Raw genomic sequence first — 22,632 nt, forward strand, 5'->3', positions numbered from 1 at the left:
GAGGAGACTCTGTGATGAATGAGAACGCACTTTAAGTAGGATCCCTGAAAAGATACCTTCCTAAGAATCACTTGTCATGGTCCTGTATGTGATAGTTTATGATTGCTACACAGACAGGTCCTAATGTTTCCTACAGAGCACAGACACAAACCTGTCGTGAGAATGTACAGTAGCAAAGTTCCCTCGTACTTTTGAAGTGTTTGAGACGAGCTAGACACAGTGGAACATCACAGGTGTTGACCTTCCAGTATGTGTCATAGAGGCCTATGTGCCCTAAGCTGTCATTCACTCTCAGGGCACAACGTTCCCTCCCCTTAGTTGTTCTATATCCTTTCCCCCTCTGAAAAGACACTGTGAGAAGTGCGATTCCGTTTGATGGAGTTTCCCTTAAACAGAACTTGCTATAGTCCAATGGATAGACGTCTGATACTAGAGCCATTTGTGCGCCTATTGCAGTGATCGCATAGTCAGTCCCAAGAGCTTCCTTCTTTATCAGACGCAACACTGCAACGAATCCCTCCTAAAGCACACTTCCCTCACAATGTTGGAAGCGTTTTTAACACTGAAAGAAAGTGCGGATCACCACTGGTCGTGAGCATGCAATATGAGTTTGGGATGCCTAAGCGCCATAGCCTGCACTTTACTCAGAGTACCTAAGATGCCCATAGTCCGTCCGTGTTCTATCATCATTCCTCAAAGGAGGAGACACTGTTATGAATGAGAACACACTTTAACTAGGATCCCTGAAAAGATACCTTCCAAGAATAACCCGTCAGGGTCCTGTAAAATACTCTCTATGATTGCTACACGGACAGGTCTTACAGTTTCCAACTTAGCACAGACTCATTCCTGTCCTGGGAAAATACTGTAGCACAGTTCCCTCGTACATCTGAAGGGTTTTGAAACGAGTTATACACAATGGAACATCACAGGTGTTGACCTTCCAGTATGTGTCATAGAGGCCTATGTTCCATACCCGGTCCTTCACTCTCAGGGCAAAACGTTCCCTCTGTCCATAGTTGTTCTTTCTCTATTCCTCCGCTGATAAGACACTGTGAGAAGTGCGATTCAGCCTGAAAGAATTTCCCTTAAACAGAACTTGCTATAGTCCAACGGATAGACGTATGATACTAGAGCCCTATGTACGCCTATTGCAGTTACCGCAGAGTCAGTCCCAAGAGCTTCCTTTTCTAACAGACGCAACACAGCAACGAATCCCTCCTAAAGCACACTTCCATCACAATGCTGGAAGCGTTTTTTACTCAGAAAGAAAGTGCGGATCACCACTGGTCTTGATTATCTAATATGTGTTTGGGATGCCTAAGCGCCATAGCCAGCACTTTACTCACAGTACCTAATGTGCCCAAAGTCCGTCCGCATTCTATCATCATTCCTCAGAGTAGGAGACACTGTTAAGAATGAGAACACACTTTAACTAGGATCCCTGAAAAGATACCTTCCTAAGAATAACCCGTCAGGGTCCTGTACGATACTCTCTCTGATTGCTGCACAGACAGGTCCTACAGTTTCCAACTTAGCACAGACTCATTATTGTCGTGGGAAAGTACTGTAGCACAGTTCCCTCGTACATTTGAAGGGTTTTGACACGAGTTAGACACAATGGAACATCACAGGTGTTGACCTTCCAGTATGTGTCATAGAAGCCTATGTTCCATACCCGGTCCTTCACTCTCAGGGCACAACGTTCCCTCTGTCCATAGTTGTTCTTTCTCTATTCCTCCGCTGATAAGACACTGTGAGAAGTGCGATTCAGCCTGAAAGAGTTTCCCTTAAACAGAGCTTGCTATAGTCCAACGGATAGACGTCTGATACTAGAGCCCTATGTGCGCCCACTGCAGTTACCGCAGAGTCAGTCCCAAGAGCTTCCTTCTTTAACAGACGCAACACTGCAACGAATCCCTCCTAAAGCACACTTCCCTCACAATGTTGAAAGCGTTTTTTACAGAGAAAGAACGTGGGGATCACCACTGGTCTTGATCATCGAATATGTGTTTGGGATGCCTAAGCGCCATAGCCTGCACTTTACTCACAGTATATAATGTGCCCATGGTCCATCCACATTCTATCATCATTCCTCAAAGAAGGAGATACTATTATCAATGAGAACACATTTTAAGTAGGATCCCTGAAAAGATACCTTCCTAAGAATAACCTGAAAGGGTCCTGTACGAATCTCTCTATGATTGCTACTCAGACAGGCCCTCCAGTTTCCAACTTAGCACAGACTCATTCCTGAAGTGAGAACGTACAGTAGCACAGTTCCCTCCTGCATTTTAAGTGTTTTGAGACGAGTTAGACACAGTGGAACATCACAGCTGTTGACTTTCCAGTATGTGTCTTAGAGGCCTATGTTCCATACCCTTTCCTTCACTCGAAGGGCACAACGTTCCCTCTCTCCGTAGTTGTTCTTTCTCCATTCCTCCATTAAAAAGACACTGGGAGAAGTGCGATTCCGCCTGAAGGAGTTTCCCTTAAACAGAACTTGCTATAGTCCAAGGGATAGACGTCTGTTACTAGAGCCCTATGTGCGCCTATTGCAGTTACCGCAGAGTCAGTCCCAAGCGCTTCCTTCTTTAACAGACGCAACACTGCAACGAATCCCTCCTAAAGCACACTTCCCTCACAATGTTGGAAGCGTTTTTAACACTGAAAGAAAGTGCGGATCACCACTGGTCGTGAGCATCCAATATGAGTTTGGGATGCCTAAGCGCCATAGCCTGCACTTTACTCACAGTACCTAAGGTGCCCATAGTCCGTCCGTGTTCTATCATCATTCCTGAAAGGAGGAGACTCTGTGATGAATGAGAACGCACTTTAAGTAGGATCCCTGAAAAGATACCTTCCTAAGAATCACTTGTCATGGTCCTGTATGTGATAGTTTATGATTGCTACACAGACAGGTCCTAATGTTTCCTACAGAGCACAGACTCAAACCTGTCGTGAGAATGTACAGTAGCAAAGTTCCCTCGTACTTTTGAAGTGTTTGAGACGAGCTAGACACAGTGGAACATCACAGGTGTTGACCTTCCAGTATGTGTCATAGAGGCCTATGTGCCCTAAGCTGTCATTCACTCTCAGGGCACAACGTTCCCTCCCCTTAGTTGTTCTATATCCTTTCCCCCTCTGAAAAGACACTGTGAGAAGTGCGATTCCGTTTGATGGAGTTTCCCTTAAACAGAACTTGCTATAGTCCAACGGATAGACGTCTGATACTAGAGCCCTATGTGCGCCTATTGCAGTGATCGCATAGTCAGTCCCAAGAGCTTCCTTCTTTATCAGACGCAACACTGCAACGAATCCCTCCTAAAGCACACTTCCCTCACAATGTTGGAAGCGTTTTTAACACTGAAAGAAAGTGCGGATCACCACTGGTCGTGAGCATGCAATATGAGTTTGGGATGCCTAAGCGCCATAGCCTGCACTTTACTCAGAGTACCTAAGATGCCCATAGTCCGTCCGTGTTCTATCATCATTCCTCAAAGGAGGAGACACTGTTATGAATGAGAACACACTTTAACTAGGATCCCTGAAAAGATACCTTCCTAAGAATAACCCGTCAGGGTCCTGTACGATACTCTCTATGATTGCTACACGGACAGGTCTTACAGTTTCCAACTTAGCACAGACTCATTCCTGTCCTGGGAAAATACTGTAGCACAGTTCCCTCGTACATCTGAAGGGTTTTGAAACGAGTTATACACAATGGAACATCACAGGTGTTGACCTTCCAGTATGTGTCATAGAGGCCTATGTTCCATACCCGGTCCTTCACTCTCAGGGCAAAACGTTCCCTCTGTCCATAGTTGTTCTTTCTCTATTCCTCCGCTGATAAGACACTGTGAGAAGTGCGATTCAGCCTGAAAGAGTTTCCCTTAAACAGAACTTGCTATAGTCCAACGGATAGACGTATGATACTAGAGCCCTATGTACGCCTATTGCAGTTACCGCAGAGTCAGTCCCAAGAGCTTCCTTTTCTAACAGACGCAACACAGCAACGAATCCCTCCTAAAGCACACTTCCATCACAATGCTGGAAGCGTTTTTTACTCAGAAAGAAAGTGCGGATCACCACTGGTCTTGATTATCTAATATGTGTTTGGGATGCCTAAGCGCCATAGCCTGCACTTTACTCACAGTACCTAATGTGCCCAAAGTCCGTCCGCATTCTATCATCATTCCTCAGAGTAGGAGACACTGTTAAGAAGGAGAACACAATTTAACTAGGATCCCTGAAAAGATACCTTCCTAAGAATAACCCGTCAGGGTCCTGTACGATACTCTCTCTGATTGCTGCACAGACAGGTCCTACAGTTTCCAACTTAGCACAGACTCATTATTGTCGTGGGAAAGTACTGTAGCACAGTTCCCTCGTACATTTGAAGGGTTTTGACACGAGTTAGACACAATGGAACATCACAGGTGTTGACCTTCCAGTATGTGTCATAGAAGCCTATGTTCCATACCCGGTCCTTCACTCTCAGGGCACAACGTTCCCTCTGTCCATAGTTGTTCTTTCTCTATTCCTCCGCTGATAAGACACTGTGAGAAGTGCGATTCAGCCTGAAAGAGTTTCCCTTAAACAGAGCTTGCTATAGTCCAACGGATAGACGTCTGATACTAGAGCCCTATGTGCGCCCACTGCAGTTACCGCAGAGTCAGTCCCAAGAGCTTCCTTCTTTAACAGACGCAACACTGCAACGAATCCCTCCTAAAGCACACTTCCCTCACAATGTTGAAAGCGTTTTTTACAGAGAAAGAACGTGGGGATCACCACTGGTCTTGATCATCGAATATGTGTTTGGGATGCCTAAACGCCATAGCCTGCACTTTACTCACAGTATATAATGTGCCCATGGTCCGTCCACATTCTATCATCATTCCTCAAAGAAGGAGATACTATTATCAATGAGAACACATTTTAAGTAGGATCCCTGAAAAGATACCTTCCTAAGAATAACCTGAAAGGGTCCTGTACGAATCTCTCTATGATTGCTACTCAGACAGGCCCTCCAGTTTCCAACTTAGCACAGACTCATTCCTGAAGTGAGAACGTACAGTAGCACAGTTCCCTCCTGCATTTTAAGTGTTTTGAGACGAGTTAGACACAGTGGAACATCACAGCTGTTGACTTTCCAGTATGTGTCTTAGAGGCCTATGTTCCATACCCTTTCCTTCACTCGAAGGGCACAACGTTCCCTCTCTCCGTAGTTGTTCTTTCTCCATTCCTCCATTAAAAAGACACTGGGAGAAGTGCGATTCCGCCTGAAGGAGTTTCCCTTAAACAGAACTTGCTATAGTCCAAGGGATAGACGTCTGTTACTAGAGCCCTATGTGCGCCTATTGCAGTTACCGCAGAGTCAGTCCCAAGCGCTTCCTTCTTTAACAGACGCAACACTGCAACGAATCCCTCCTAAAGCACACTTCCCTCACAATGTTGGAAGCGTTTTTAACACTGAAAGAAAGTGCGGATCACCACTGGTCGTGAGCATCCAATATGAGTTTGGGATGCCTAAGCGCCATAGCCTGCACTTTACTCACAGTACCTAAGGTGCCCATAGTCCGTCCGTGTTCTATCATCATTCCTGAAAGGAGGAGACTCTGTGATGAATGAGAACGCACTTTAAGTAGGATCCCTGAAAAGATAGCTTCCTAAGAATCACTTGTCATGGTCCTGTATGTGATAGTTTATGATTGCTACACAGACAGGTCCTAATGTTTCCTACAGAGCACAGACTCAAACCTGTCGTGAGAATGTACAGTAGCAAAGTTCCCTCGTACATTTGAAGTGTTTGAGACGAGCTAGACACAGTGGAACATCACAGGTGTTGACCTTCCAGTATGTGTCATAGAGGCCTATGTGCCCTAAGCTGTCATTCACTCTCAGGGCACAACGTTCCCTCCCCTTAGTTGTTCTATATCCTTTCCCCCTCTGAAAAGACACTGTGAGAAGTGCGATTCCGTTTGATGGAGTTTCCCTTAAACAGAACTTGCTATAGTCCAACGGATAGACGTCTGATACTAGAGCCCTATGTGCGCCTATTGCAGTTATCGCATAGTCAGTCCCAAGAGCTTCCTTCTTTATCAGACGCAACACTGCAACGAATCCCTCCTAAAGCACACTTCCCTCACAATGTTGGAAGCGTTTTTAACACTGAAAGAAAGTGCGGATCACCACTGGTCGTGAGCATGCAATATGAGTTTGGGATGCCTAAGCGCCATAGCCTGCACTTTACTCAGAGTACCTAAGATGCCCATAGTCCGTCCGTGTTCTATCATCATTCCTCAAAGGAGGAGACACTGTTATGAATGAGAACACACTTTAACTAGGATCCCTGAAAAGATACCTTCCTAAGAATAACCCGTCAGGGTCCTGTACAATACTCTCTATGATTGCTACACGGACAGGTCTTACAGTTTCCAACTTAGCACAGACTCATTCCTGTCCTGGGAAAATACTGTAGCACAGTTCCCTCGTACATCTGAAGGGTTTTGAGACGAGTTATACACAATGGAACATCACAGGTGTTGACCTTCCAGTATGTGTCATAGAGGCCTATGTTCCATACCCGGTCCTTCACTCTCAGGGCAAAACGTTCCCTCTGTCCATAGTTGTTCTTTCTCTATTCCTCCGCTGATAAGACACTGTGAGAAGTGCGAATCAGCCTGAAAGAGTTTCCCTTAAACAGAACTTGCTATAGTCCAACGGATAGACGTATGATACTAGAGCCCTATGTACGCCTATTGCAGTTACCGCAGAGTCAGTCCCAAGAGCTTCCTTTTCTAACAGACGCAACACAGCAACGAATCCCTCCTACAGCACACTTCCATCACAATGCTGGAAGCGTTTTTTACTCAGAAATAAAGTGCGGATCACCACTGGTCTTGATTATCTAATATGTGTTTGGGATGCCTAAGCGCCATAGCCTGCACTTTACTCACAGTACCTAATGTGCCCAAAGTCCGTCCGCATTCTATCATCATTCCTCAGAGTAGGAGACACTGTTAAGAATGAGAACACACTTTAACTAGGATCCCTGAAAAGATACCTTCCTAAGAATAACCCGTCAGGGTCCTGTACGATACTCTCTCTGATTGCTGCACAGACAGGTCCTACAGTTTCCAACTTAGCACAGACTCATTATTGTCGTGGGAAAGTACTGTAGCACAGTTCCCTCGTACATTTGAAGGGTTTTGACACGAGTTAGACACAATGGAACATCACAGGTGTTGACCTTCCAGTATGTGTCATAGAGGCCTATGTTCCATACCCGGTCCTTCACTCTCAGGGCACAACGTTCCCTCTGTCCATAGTTGTTCTTTCTCTAATCCTCCGCTGATAAGACACTGTGAGAAGTGCGATTCAGCCTGAAAGAGTTTCCCTTAAACAGAGCTTGCTATAGTCCAACGGATAGACGTCTGATACTAGAGCCCTATGTGCGCCCACTGCAGTTACCGCAGAGTCAGTCCCAAGAGCTTCCTTCTTTAACAGACGCAACACTGCAACGAATCCCTCCTAAAGCACACTTCCCTCACAATGTTGAAAGCGTTTTTTACAGAGAAAGAACGTGGGGATCACCACTGGTCTTGATCATCGAATATGTGTTTGGGATGCCTAAGCGCCATAGCCTGCACTTTACTCACAGTATATAATGTGCCCATGGTCCGTCCACATTCTATCATCATTCCTCAAAGAAGGAGATACTATTATCAATGAGAACACATTTTAAGTAGGATCCCTGAAAAGATACCTTCCTAAGAATAACCTGAAAGGGTCCTGTACGAATCTCTCTATGATTGCTACTCAGACAGGCCCTCCAGTTTCCAACTTAGCACAGACTCATTCCTGAAGTGAGAACGTACAGTAGCACAGTTCCCTCCTGCATTTTAAGTGTTTTGAGACGAGTTAGACACAGTGGAACATCACAGCTGTTGACTTTCCAGTATGTGTCTTAGAGGCCTATGTTCCATACCCTTTCCTTCACTCGAAGGGCACAACGTTCCCTCTCTCCGTAGTTGTTCTTTCTCCATTCCTCCATTAAAAAGACACTGGGAGAAGTGCGATTCCGCCTGAAGGAGTTTCCCTTAAACAGAACTTGCTATAGTCCAAGGGATAGACGTCTGTGACTAGAGCCCTATGTGCGCCTATTGCAGTTACCGCAGAGTCAGTCCCAAGCGCTTCCTTCTTTAACAGACGCAACACTGCAACGAATCCCTCCTAAAGCACACTTCCCTCACAATGTTGGAAGCGTTTTTAACACTGAAAGAAAGTGCGGATCACCACTGGTCGTGAGCATCCAATATGAGTTTGGGATGCCTAAGCGCCATAGCCTGCACTTTACTCACAGTACCTAAGGTGCCCATAGTCCGTCCGTGTTCTATCATCATTCCTGAAAGGAGGAGACTCTGTGATGAATGAGAACGCACTTTAAGTAGGATCCCTGAAAAGATACCTTCCTAAGAATCACTTGTCATGGTCCTGTATGTGATAGTTTATGATTGCTACACAGACAGGTCCTAATGTTTCCTACAGAGCACAGACTCAAACCTGTCGTGAGAATGTACAGTAGCAAAGTTCCCTCGTACATTTGAAGTGTTTGAGACGAGCTAGACACAGTGGAACATCACAGGTGTTGACCTTCCAGTATGTGTCATAGAGGCCTATGTGCCCTAAGCTGTCATTCACTCTCAGGGCACAACGTTCCCTCCCCTTAGTTGTTCTATATCCTTTCCCCCTCTGAAAAGACACTGTGAGAAGTGCGATTCCGTTTGATGGAGTTTCCCTTAAACAGAACTTGCTATAGTCCAACGGATAGACGTCTGATACTAGAGCCCTATGTGCGCCTATTGCAGTTATCGCATAGTCAGTCCCAAGAGCTTCCTTCTTTATCAGACGCAACACTGCAACGAATCCCTCCTAAAGCACACTTCCCTCACAATGTTGGAAGCGTTTTTAACACTGAAAGAAAGTGCGGATCACCACTGGTCGTGAGCATGCAATATGAGTTTGGGATGCCTAAGCGCCATAGCCTGCACTTTACTCAGAGTACCTAAGATGCCCATAGTCCGTCCGTGTTCTATCATCATTCCTCAAAGGAGGAGACACTGTTATGAATGAGAACACACTTTAACTAGGATCCCTGAAAAGATACCTTCCTAAGAATAACCCGTCAGGGTCCTGTACAATACTCTCTATGATTGCTACACGGACAGGTCTTACAGTTTCCAACTTAGCACAGACTCATTCCTGTCCTGGGAAAATACTGTAGCACAGTTCCCTCGTACATCTGAAGGGTTTTGAGACGAGTTATACACAATGGAACATCACAGGTGTTGACCTTCCAGTATGTGTCATAGAGGCCTATGTTCCATACCCGGTCCTTCACTCTCAGGGCAAAACGTTCCCTCTGTCCATAGTTGTTCTTTCTCTATTCCTCCGCTGATAAGACACTGTGAGAAGTGCGATTCAGCCTGAAAGAGTTTCCCTTAAACAGAACTTGCTATAGTCCAACGGATAGACGTATGATACTAGAGCCCTATGTACGCCTATTGCAGTTACCGCAGAGTCAGTCCCAAGAGCTTCCTTTTCTAACAGACGCAACACAGCAACGAATCCCTCCTAAAGCACACTTCCATCACAATGCTGGAAGCGTTTTTTACTCAGAAAGAAAGTGCGGATCACCACTGGTCTTGATTATCTAATATGTGTTTGGGATGCCTAAGCGCCATAGCCTGCACTTTACTCACAGTACCTAATGTGCCCAAAGTCCGTCCGCATTCTATCATCATTCCTCAGAGTAGGAGACACTGTTAAGAATGAGAACACACTTTAACTAGGATCCCTGAAAAGATACCTTCCTAAGAATAACCCGTCAGGGTCCTGTACGATACTCTCTCTGATTGCTGCACAGACAGGTCCTACAGTTTCCAACTTAGCACAGACTCATTATTGTCGTGGGAAAGTACTGTAGCACAGTTCCCTCGTACATTTGAAGGGTTTTGACACGAGTTAGACACAATGGAACATCACAGGTGTTGACCTTCCAGTATGTGTCATAGAGGCCTATGTTCCATACCCGGTCCTTCACTCTCAGGGCAAAACGTTCCCTCTGTCCATAGTTGTTCTTTCTCTATTCCTCCGCTGATAAGACACTGTGAGAAGTGCGATTCAGCCTGAAAGAGTTTCCCTTAAACAAAACTTGCTATAGTCCAACGAATAGACGTATGATACTAGAGCCCTATGTACGCCTATTGCAGTTACCGCAGAGTCAGTCCCAAGAGCTTCCTTTTCTAACAGACGCAACACAGCAACGAATCCCTCCTAAAGCACACTTCCATCACAATGCTGGAAGCGTTTTTTACTCAGAAAGAAAGTGCGGATCAACACTGGTCTTGATTATCTAATATGTGTTTGGGATGCCTAAGCGCCATAGCCTGCACTTTACTCACAGTACCTAATGTGCCCAAAGTCCGTCCGCATTCTATCATCATTCCTCAGAGTAGGAGACACTGTTAAGAATGAGAACACACTTTAACTAGGATCCCTGAAAAGATACCTTCCTAAGAATAACCCGTCAGGGTCCTGTACGATACTCTCTCTGATTGCTGCACAGACAGGTCCTACAGTTTCCAACTTAGCACAGACTCATTATTGTCGTGGGAAAGTACTGTAGCACAGTTCCCTCGTACATTTGAAGGGTTTTGACACGAGTTAGACACAATGGAACATCACAGGTGTTGACCTTCCAGTATGTGTCATAGAGGCCTATGTTCCATACCCGGTCCTTCACTCTCAGGGCAAAACGTTCCCTCTGTCCATAGTTGTTCTTTCTCTATTCCTCCGCTGATAAGACACTGTGAGAAGTGCGATTCAGCCTGAAAGAGTTTCCCTTAAACAGAGCTTGCTATAGTCCAACGGATAGACGTCTGATACTAGAGCCCTAAGTGCGCCTACTGCAGTTACCGCAGAGTCAGTCCCAAGAGCTTCCTTCTTTAACAGACGCAACACTGCAACGAATCCCTCCTAAAGCACACTTCCCTCACAATGTTGAAAGCGTTTTTTACAGAGAAAGAACGTGGGGATCACCACTGGTCTTGATCATCGAATATGTGTTTGGGATGCCTAAGCGCCATAGCCTGCACTTTACTCACAGTATATAATGTGCCCATGGTCCGTCCACATTCTATCATCATTCCTCAAAGAAGGAGATACTATTATCAATGAGAACACATTTTAAGTAGGATCCCTGTAAAGATACCTTCCTAAGAATAACCTGAAAGGGTCCTGTACGAATCTCTCTATGATTGCTACTCAGACAGGCCCTCCAGTTTCCAACTTAGCACAGACTCATTCCTGAAGTGAGAACGTACAGTAGCACAGTTCCCTCCTGCATTTTAAGTGTTTTGAGACGAGTTAGACACAGTGGAACATCACAGCTGTTGACTTTCCAGTATGTGTCTTAGAGGCCTATGTTCCATACCCTTTCCTTCACTCGAAGGGCACAACGTTCCCTCTCTCCGTAGTAGTTCTTTCTCCATTCCTCCATTAAAAAGACACTGGGAGAAGTGCGATTCCGCCTGAAGGAGTTTCCCTTAAACAGAACTTGCTATAGTCCAAGGGATAGACGTCTGTTACTAGAGCCCTATGTGCGCCTATTGCAGTTACCGCAGAGTCAGTCCCAAGCGCTTCCTTCTTTAACAGACGCAACACTGCAACGAATCCCTCCTAAAGCACACTTCCCTCACAATGTTGGAAGCGTTTTTAACACTGAAAGAAAGTGCGGATCACCACTGGTCGTGAGCATGCAATATGAGTTTGGGATGCCTAAGCGCCATAGCCTGCACTTTACTCACAGTACCTAAGGTGCCCATAGTCCGTCCGTGTTCTATCATCATTCCTGAAAGGAGGAGACTCTGTGATGAATGAGAACGCACTTTAAGTAGGATCCCTGAAAAGATACCTTCCTAAGAATCACTTGTCATGGTCCTGTATGTGATAGTTTATGATTGCTACACAGACAGGTCCTAATGTTTCCTACAGAGCACAGACTCAAACCTGTCGTGAGAATGTACAGTAGCAAAGTTCCCTCGTACTTTTGAAGTGTTTGAGACGAGCTAGACACAGTGGAACATCACAGGTGTTGACCTTCCAGTATGTGTCATAGAGGCCTATGTGCCCTAAGCTGTCATTCACTCTCAGGGCACAACGTTCCCTCCCCTTAGTTGTTCTATATCCTTTCCCCCTCTGAAAAGACACTGTGAGAAGTGCGATTCCGTTTGATGGAGTTTCCCTTAAACAGAACTTGCTATAGTCCAACGGATAGACGTCTGATACTAGAGCCCTATGTGCGCCTATTGCAGTGATCGCATAGTCAGTCCCAAGAGCTTCCTTCTTTATCAGACGCAACACTGCAACGAATCCCTCCTAAAGCACACTTCCCTCACAATGTTGGAAGCGTTTTTAACACTGAAAGAAAGTGCGGATCACCACTGGTCGTGAGCATGCAATATGAGTTTGGGATGCCTAAGCGCCATAGCCTGCACTTTACTCAGAGTACCTAAGATGTCCATAGTCCGTCCGTGTTCTATCATCATTCCTCAAAGGAGGAGACACTGTTATGAATGAGAACACACTTTAACTAGGATCCCTGAAAAGATACCTTCCTAAGAATAACCCGTCAGGGTCCTGTAAAATACTCTCTATGATTGCTACACGGACAGGTCTTACAGTTTCCAACTTAGCACAGACTCATTCCTGTCCTGGGAAAATACTGTAGCACAGTTCCCTCGTACATCTGAAGGGTTTTGAAACGAGTTATACACAATGGAACATCACAGGTGTTGACCTTCCAGTATGTGTCATAGAGGCCTATGTTCCATACCCGGTCCTTCACTCTCAGGGCCAAACGTTCCCTCTGTCCATAGTTGTTCTTTCTCTATTCCTCCGCTGATAAGACTCTGTGAGAAGTGCGATTCAGCCTGAAAGAGTTTCCCTTAAACAGAACTTGCTATAGTCCAACGGATAGACGTATGATACTAGAGCCCTATGTACGCCTATTGCAGTTACCGCAGAGTCAGTCCCAAGAGCTTCCTTTTCTAACAGACGCAACACAGCAACGAATCCCTCCTAAAGCACACTTCCATCACAATGCTGGAAGCGTTTTTTACTCAGAAAGAAAGTGTGGATCACCACTGGTCTTGATTATCTAATATGTGTTTGGGATGCCTAAGCGCCATAGCCTGCACTTTACTCACAGTACCTAATGTGCCCAAAGTCCGTCCGCATTCTATCATCATTCCTCAGAGTAGGAGACACTGTTAAGAATGAGAACACACTTTAACTAGGATCCCTGAAAAGATACCTTCCTAAGAATAACCCGTCAGGGTCCTGTACGATACTCTCTCTGATTGCTGCACAGACAGGTCCTACAGTTTCCAACTTAGCACAGACTCATTATTGTCGTGGGAAAGTACTGTAGCACAGTTCCCTCGTACATTTGAAGGGTTTTGACACGAGTTAGACACAATGGAACATCACAGGTGTTGACCTTCCAGTATGTGTCATAGAAGCCTATGTTCCATACCCGGTCCTTCACTCTCAGGGCACAACGTTCCCTCTGTCCATAGTTGTTCTTTCTCTATTCCTCCGCTGATAAGACACTGTGAGAAGTGCGATTCAGCCTGAAAGAGTTTCCCTTAAACAGAGCTTGCTATAGTCCAACGGATAGACGTCTGATACTAGAGCCCTATGTGCGCCCACTGCAGTTACCGCAGAGTCAGTCCCAAGAGCTTCCTTCTTTAACAGACGCAACACTGCAACGAATCCCTCCTAAAGCACACTTCCCTCACAATGTTGAAAGCGTTTTTTACAGAGAAAGAACGTGGGGATCACCACTGGTCTTGATCATCGAATATGTGTTTGGGATGCCTAAGCGCCATAGCCTGCACTTTACTCACAGTATATAATGTGCCCATGGTCCGTCCACATTCTATCATCATTCCTCAAAGAAGGAGATACTATTATCAATGAGAACACATTTTAAGTAGGATCCCTGAAAAGATACCTTCCTAAGAATAACCTGAAAGGGTCCTGTACGAATCTCTCTATGATTGCTACTCAGACAGGCCCTCCAGTTTCCAACTTAGCACAGACTCATTCCTGAAGTGAGAACGTACAGTAGCACAGTTCCCTCCTGCATTTTAAGTGTTTTGAGACGAGTTAGACACAGTGGAACATCACAGCTGTTGACTTTCCAGTATGTGTCTTAGAGGCCTATGTTCCATACCCTTTCCTTCACTCGAAGGGCACAACGTTCCCTCTCTCCGTAGTTGTTCTTTCTCCATTCCTCCATTAAAAAGACACTGGGAGAAGTGCGATTCCGCCTGAAGGAGTTTCCCTTAAACAGAACTTGCTATAGTCCAAGGGATAGACGTCTGTTACTAGAGCCCTATGTGCGCCTATTGCAGTTACCGCAGAGTCAGTCCCAAGCGCTTCCTTCTTTAACAGACGCAACACTGCAACGAATCCCTCCTAAAGCACACTTCCCTCACAATGTTGAAAGCGTTTTTTACAGAGAAAGAACGTGGGGATCACCACTGGTCTTGATCATCGAATATGTGTTTGGGATGCCTAAGCGCCATAGCCTGCACTTTACTCACAGTATATAATGTGCCCATGGTCCGTCCACATTCTATCATCATTCCTCAAAGAAGGAGATACTATTATCAATGAGAACACATTTTAAGTAGGATCCCTGAAAAGATACCTTCCTATGAATAACCTGAAAGGGTCCTGTACGAATCTCTCTATGATTGCTACTCAGACAGGCCCTCCAGTTTCCAACTTAGCACAGACTCATTCCTGAAGTGAGAACGTACAGTAGCACAGTTCCCTCCTGCATTTTAAGTGTTTTGAGACGAGTTAGACACAGTGGAACATCACAGCTGTTGACTTTCCAGTATGTGTCTTAGAGGCCTATGTTCCATACCCTTTCCTTCACTCGAAGGGCACAACGTTCCCTCTCTCCGTAGTTGTTCTTTCTCCATTCCTCCATTAAAAAGACACTGGGAGAAGTGCGATTCCGCCTGAAGGAGTTTCCCTTAAACAGAACTTGCTATAGTCCAAGGGATAGACGTCTGTGACTAGAGCCCTATGTGCGCCTATTGCAGTTACCGCAGAGTCAGTCCCAAGCGCTTCCTTCTTTAACAGACGCAACACTGCAACGAATCCCTCCTAAAGCACACTTCCCTCACAATGTTGGAAGCGTTTTTAACACTGAAAGAAAGTGCGGATCACCACTGGTCGTGAGCATGCAATATGAGTTTGGGATGCCTAAGCGCCATAGCCTGCACTTTACTCAGAGTACCTAAGATGCCCATAGTCCGTCCGTGTTCTATCATCATTCCTCAAAGGAGGAGACACTGTTATGAATGAGAACACACTTTAACTAGGATCCCTGAAAAGATACCTTCCTAAGAATAACCCGTCAGGGTCCTGTACAATACTCTCTATGATTGCTACACGGACAGGTCTTACAGTTTCCAACTTAGCACAGACTCATTCCTGTCCTGGGAAAATACTGTAGCACAGTTCCCTCGTACATCTGAAGGGTTTTGAGACGAGTTATACACAATGGAACATCACAGGTGTTGACCTTCCAGTATGTGTCATAGAGGCCTATGTTCCATACCCGGTCCTTCACTCTCAGGGCAAAACGTTCCCTCTGTCCATAGTTGTTCTTTCTCTATTCCTCCGCTGATAAGACACTGTGAGAAGTGCGATTCAGCCTGAAAGAGTTTCCCTTAAACAGAACTTGCTATAGTCCAACGGATAGACGTATGATACTAGAGCCCTATGTACGCCTATTGCAGTTACCGCAGAGTCAGTCCCAAGAGCTTCCTTTTCTAACAGACGCAACACAGCAACGAATCCCTCCTAAAGCACACTTCCATCACAATGCTGGAAGCGTTTTTTACTCAGAAAGAAAGTGCGGATCACCACTGGTCTTGATTATCTAATATGTGTTTGGGATGCCTAAGCGCCATAGCCTGCACTTTACTCACAGTACCTAATGTGCCCAAAGTCCGTCCGCATTCTATCATCATTCCTCAGAGTAGGAGACACTGTTAAGAATGAGAACACACTTTAACTAGGATCCCTGAAAAGATACCTTCCTAAGAATAACCCGTCAGGGTCCTGTACGATACTCTCTCTGATTGCTGCACAGACAGGTCCTACAGTTTCCAACTTAGCACAGACTCATTATTGTCGTGGGAAAGTACTGTAGCACAGTTCCCTCGTACATTTGAAGGGTTTTGACACGAGTTAGACACAATGGAACATCACAGGTGTTGACCTTCCAGTATGTGTCATAGAGGCCTATGTTCCATACCCGGTCCTTCACTCTCAGGGCAAAACGTTCCCTCTGTCCATAGTTGTTCTTTCTCTATTCCTCCGCTGATAAGACACTGTGAGAAGTGCGATTCAGCCTGAAAGAGTTTCCCTTAAACAGAACTTGCTATAGTCCAACGGATAGACGTATGATACTAGAGCCCTATGTACGCCTATTGCAGTTACCGCAGAGTCAGTCCCAAGAGCTTCCTTTTCTAACAGACGCAACACAGCAACGAATCCCTCCTAAAGCACACTTCCATCACAATGCTGGAAGCGTTTTTTACTCAGAAAGAAAGTGCGGATCAACACTGGTCTTGATTATCTAATATGTGTTTGGGATGCCTAAGCGCCATAGCCTGCACTTTACTCACAGTACCTAATGTGCCCAAAGTCCGTCCGCGTTCTATCATCATTCCTCAGAGTAGGAGAAACTGTTAAGAATGAGAACACACTTTAACTAGGATCCATGAAAAGATACCTTCCTAAGAATAACCCGTCAGGGTCCTGTACGATACTCTCTCTGATTGCTGCACAGACAGGTCCTACAGTTTCCAACTTAGCACAGACTCATTATTGTCGTGGGAAAGTACTGTAGCACAGTTCCCTCGTTCATTTGAAGGGTTTTGACACGAGTTAGACACAATGGAACATCACAGGTGTTGACCTTCCAGTATGTGTCATAGAAGCCTATGTTCCATACCCGGTCCTTCACTCTCAGGGCACAAATTCCCTCTGTCCATAGTTGTTCTTTCTCTATTCCTCCGCTGATAAGACACTGTGAGAAGTGCGATTCAGCCTGAAAGAGTTTCCCTTAAACAGAGCTTGCTATAGTCCAACGGATAGACGTCTGATACTAGAGCCCTAAGTGCGCCTACTGCAGTTACCGCAGAGTCAGTCCCAAGAGCTTCCTTCTTTAACAGACGCAACACTGCAACGAATCCCTCCTAAAGCACACTTCCCTCACAATGTTGAAAGCGTTTTTTACAGAGAAAGAACGTGGGGATCACCACTGGTCTTGATCATCGAATATGTGTTTGGGATGCCTAAGCGCCATAGCCTGCACTTTACTCACAGTATATAATGTGCCCATGGTCCGTCCACATTCTATCATCATTCCTCAAAGAAGGAGATACTATTATCAATGAGAACACATTTTAAGTAGGATCCCTGTAAAGATACCTTCCTAAGAATAACCTGAAAGGGTCCTGTACGAATCTCTCTATGATTGCTACTCAGACAGGCCCTCCAGTTTCCAACTTAGCACAGACTCATTCCTGAAGTGAGAACGTACAGTAGCACAGTTCCCTCCTGCATTTTAAGTGTTTTGAGACGAGTTAGACACAGTGGAACATCACAGCTGTTGACTTTCCAGTATGTGTCTTAGAGGCCTATGTTCCATACCCTTTCCTTCACTCGAAGGGCACAACGTTCCCTCTCTCCGTAGTAGTTCTTTCTCCATTCCTCCATTAAAAAGACACTGGGAGAAGTGCGATTCCGCCTGAAGGAGTTTCCCTTAAACAGAACTTGCTATAGTCCAAGGGATAGACGTCTGTTACTAGAGCCCTATGTGCGCCTATTGCAGTTACCGCAGAGTCAGTCCCAAGCGCTTCCTTCGTTAACAGACGCAACACTGCAACGAATCCCTCCTAAAGCACACTTCCCTCACAATGTTGGAAGCGTTTTTAACACTGAAAGAAAGTGCGGATCACCACTGGTCGTGAGCATCCAATATGAGTTTGGGATGCCTAAGCGCCATAGCCTGCACTTTACTCACAGTACCTAAGGTGCCCATAGTCCGTCCGTGTTCTATCATCATTCCTGAAAGGAGGAGACTCTGTGATGAATGAGAACGCACTTTAAGTAGGATCCCTGAAAAGATACCTTCCTAAGAATCACTTGTCATGGTCCTGTATGTGATAGTTTATGATTGCTACACAGACAGGTCCTAATGTTTCCTACAGAGCACAGACTCAAACCTGTCGTGAGAATGTACAGTAGCAAAGTTCCCTCGTACTTTTGAAGTGTTTGAGACGAGCTAGACACAGTGGAACATCACAGGTGTTGACCTTCCAGTATGTGTCATAGAGGCCTATGTGCCCTAAGCTGTCATTCATTCTCAGGGCACAACGTTCCCTCCCCTTAGTTGTTCTATATCCTTTCCCCCTCTGAAAAGACACTGTGAGAAGTGCGATTCCGTTTGATGGAGTTTCCCTTAAACAGAACTTGCTATAGTCCAACGGATAGACGTCTGATACTAGAGCCCTATGTGCGCCTATTGCAGTTATCGCATAGTCAGTCCCAAGAGCTTCCTTCTTTATCAGACGCAACACTGCAACGAATCCCTCCTAAAGCACACTTCCCTCACAATGTTGGAAGCGTTTTTAACACTGAAAGAAAGTGCGGATCACCACTGGTCGTGAGCATGCAATATGAGTTTGGGATGCCTAAGCGCCATAGCCTGCACTTTACTCAGAGTACCTAAGATGTCCATAGTCCGTCCGTGTTCTATCATCATTCCTCAAAGGAGGAGACACTGTTATGAATGAGAACACACTTTAACTAGGATCCCTGAAAAGATACCTTCCTAAGAATAACCCGTCAGGGTCCTGTACAATACTCTCTATGATTGCTACACGGACAGGTCTTACAGTTTCCAACTTAGCACAGACTCATTCCTGTCCTGGGAAAATACTGTAGCACAGTTCCCTCGTACATCTGAAGGGTTTTGAGACGAGTTATACACAATGGAACATCACAGGTGTTGACCTTCCAGTATGTGTCATAGAGGCCTATGTTCCATACCCGGTCCTTCACTCTCAGGGCAAAACGTTCCCTCTGTCCATAGTTGTTCTTTCTCTATTCCTCCGCTGATAAGACTCTGTGAGAAGTGCGATTCAGCCTGAAAGAGTTTCCCTTAAACAGAACTTGCTATAGTCCAACGGATAGACGTATGATACTAGAGCCCTATGTACGCCTATTGCAGTTACCGCAGAGTCAGTCCCAAGAGCTTCCTTTTCTAACAGACGCAACACAGCAACGAATCCCTCCTAAAGCACACTTCCATCACAATGCTGGAAGCGTTTTTTACTCAGAAAGAAAGTGTGGATCACCACTGGTCTTGATTATCTAATATGTGTTTGGGATGCCTAAGCGCCATAGCCTGCACTTTACTCACAGTACCTAATGTGCCCAAAGTCCGTCCGCATTCTATCATCATTCCTCAGAGTAGGAGACACTGTTAAGAATGAGAACACACTTTAACTAGGATCCCTGAAAAGATACTTTCCTAAGAATAACCCGTCAGGGTCCTGTACGATACTCTCTCTGATTGCTGCACAGACAGGTCCTACAGTTTCCAACTTAGCACAGACTCATTATTGTCGTGGGAAAGTACTGTAGCACAGTTCCCTCGTACATTTGAAGGGTTTTGACACGAGTTAGACACAATGGAACATCACAGGTGTTGACCTTCCAGTATGTGTCATAGAAGCCTATGTTCCATACCCGGTCCTTCACTCTCAGGGCACAACGTTCCCTCTGTCCATAGTTGTTCTTTCTCTATTCCTCCGCTGATAAGACACTGTGAGAAGTGCGATTCAGCCTGAAAGAGTTTCCCTTAAACAGAGCTTGCTATAGTCCAACGGATAGACGTCTGATACTAGAGCCCTATGTGCGCCCACTGCAGTTACCGCAGAGTCAGTCCCAAGAGCTTCCTTCTTTAACAGACGCAACACTGCAACGAATCCCTCCTAAAGCACACTTCCCTCACAATGTTGAAAGCGTTTTTTACAGAGAAAGAACGTGGGGATCACCACTGGTCTTGATCAACGAATATGTGTTTGGGATGCCTAAGCGCCATAGCCTGCACTTTACTCACAGTATATAATGTGCCCATGGTCCGTCCACATTCTATCATCATTCCTCAAAGAAGGAGATACTATTATCAATGAGAACACATTTTAAGTAGGATCCCTGAAAAGATACCTTCCTAAGAATAACCTGAAAGGGTCCTGTACGAATCTCTCTATGATTGCTACTCAGACAGGCCCTCCAGTTTCCAACTTAGCACAGACTCATTCCTGAAGTGAGAACGTACAGTAGCACAGTTCCCTCCTGCATTTTAAGTGTTTTGAGACGAGTTAGACACAGTGGAACATCACAGCTGTTGACTTTCCAGTATGTGTCTTAGAGGCCTATGTTCCATACCCTTTCCTTCACTCGAAGGGCACAACGTTCCCTCTCTCCGTAGTTGTTCTTTCTCCATTCCTCCATTAAAAAGACACTGGGAGAAGTGCGATTCCGCCTGAAGGAGTTTCCCTTAAACAGAACTTGCTATAGTCCAAGGGATAGACGTCTGTTACTAGAGCCCTATGTGCGCCTATTGCAGTTACCGCAGAGTCAGTCCCAAGCGCTTCCTTCTTTAACAGACGCAACACTGCAACGAATCCCTCCTAAAGCACACTTCCCTCACAATGTTGAAAGCGTTTTTTACAGAGAAAGAACGTGGGGATCACCACTGGTCTTGATCATCGAATATGTGTTTGGGATGCCTAAGCGCCATAGCCTGCACTTTACTCACAGTATATAATGTGCCCATGGTCCGTCCACATTCTATCATCATTCCTCAAAGAAGGAGATACTATTATCAATGAGAACACATTTTAAGTAGGATCCCTGAAAAGATACCTTCCTATGAATAACCTGAAAGGGTCCTGTACGAATCTCTCTATGATTGCTACTCAGACAGGCCCTCCAGTTTCCAACTTAGCACAGACTCATTCCTGAAGTGAGAACGTACAGTAGCACAGTTCCCTCCTGCATTTTAAGTGTTTTGAGACGAGTTAGACACAGTGGAACATCACAGCTGTTGACTTTCCAGTATGTGTCTTAGAGGCCTATGTTCCATACCCTTTCCTTCACTCGAAGGGCACAACGTTCCCTCTCTCCGTAGTTGTTCTTTCTCCATTCCTCCATTAAAAAGACACTGGGAGAAGTGCGATTCCGCCTGAAGGAGTTTCCCTTAAACAGAACTTGCTATAGTCCAAGGGATAGACGTCTGTGACAATAGCCCTATGTGCGCCTATTGCAGTTACTGCAGAGTCAGTCCCAAGCGCTTCCTTCTTTAACAGACGCAACACTGCAACGAATCCCTCCTAAAGCACACTTCCCTCACAATGTTGGAAGCGTTTTTAACACTGAAAGAAAGTGCGGATCACCACTGGTCGTGAGCATCCAATATGAGTTTGGGATGCCTAAGCGCCATAGCCTGCACTTTACTCACAGTACCTAAGGTGCCCATAGTCCGTCCGTGTTCTATCATCATTCCTGAAAGGAGGAGACTCTGTGATGAATGAGAACGCACTTTAAGTAGGATCCCTGAAAAGATACCTTCCTAAGAATCACTTGTCATGGTCCTGTATGTGATAGTTTATGATTGCTACACAGACAGGTCCTAATGTTTCCTACAGAGCACAGACTCAAACCTGTCGTGAGAATGTACAGTAGCAAAGTTCCCTCGTACTTTTGAAGTGTTTGAGACGAGCTAGACACAGTGGAACATCACAGGTGTTGACCTTCCAGTATGTGTCATAGAGGCCTATGTGCCCTAAGCTGTCATTCACTCTCAGGGCACAACGTTCCCTCCCCTTAGTTGTTCTATATCCTTTCCCCCTCTGAAAAGACACTGTGAGAAGTGCGATTCCGTTTGATGGAGTTTCCCTTAAACAGAACTTGCTATAGTCCAACGGATAGACGTCTGATACTAGAGCCCTATGTGCGCCTATTGCAGTGATCGCATAGTCAGTCCCAAGAGCTTCCTTCTTTATCAGACGCAACACTGCAACGAATCCCTCCTAAAGCACACTTCCCTCACAATGTTGGAAGCGTTTTTAACACTGAAAGAAAGTGCGGATCACCACTGGTCGTGAGCATGCAATATGAGTTTGGGATGCCTAAGCGCCATAGCCTGCACTTTACTCAGAGTACCTAAGATGTCCATAGTCCGTCCGTGTTCTATCATCATTCCTCAAAGGAGGAGACACTGTTATGAATGAGAACACACTTTAACTAGGATCCCTGAAAAGATACCTTCCTAAGAATAACCCGTCAGGGTCCTGTACAATACTCTCTATGATTGCTACACGGACAGGTCTTACAGTTTCCAACTTAGCACAGACTCATTCCTGTCCTGGGAAAATACTGTAGCACAGTTCCCTCGTACAT

Source organism: Neovison vison, chromosome 10 (genome assembly GCF_020171115.1).
Source record: "Neovison vison isolate M4711 chromosome 10, ASM_NN_V1, whole genome shotgun sequence".
Taxonomy (NCBI): domain Eukaryota; kingdom Metazoa; phylum Chordata; class Mammalia; order Carnivora; family Mustelidae; genus Neogale; species Neogale vison.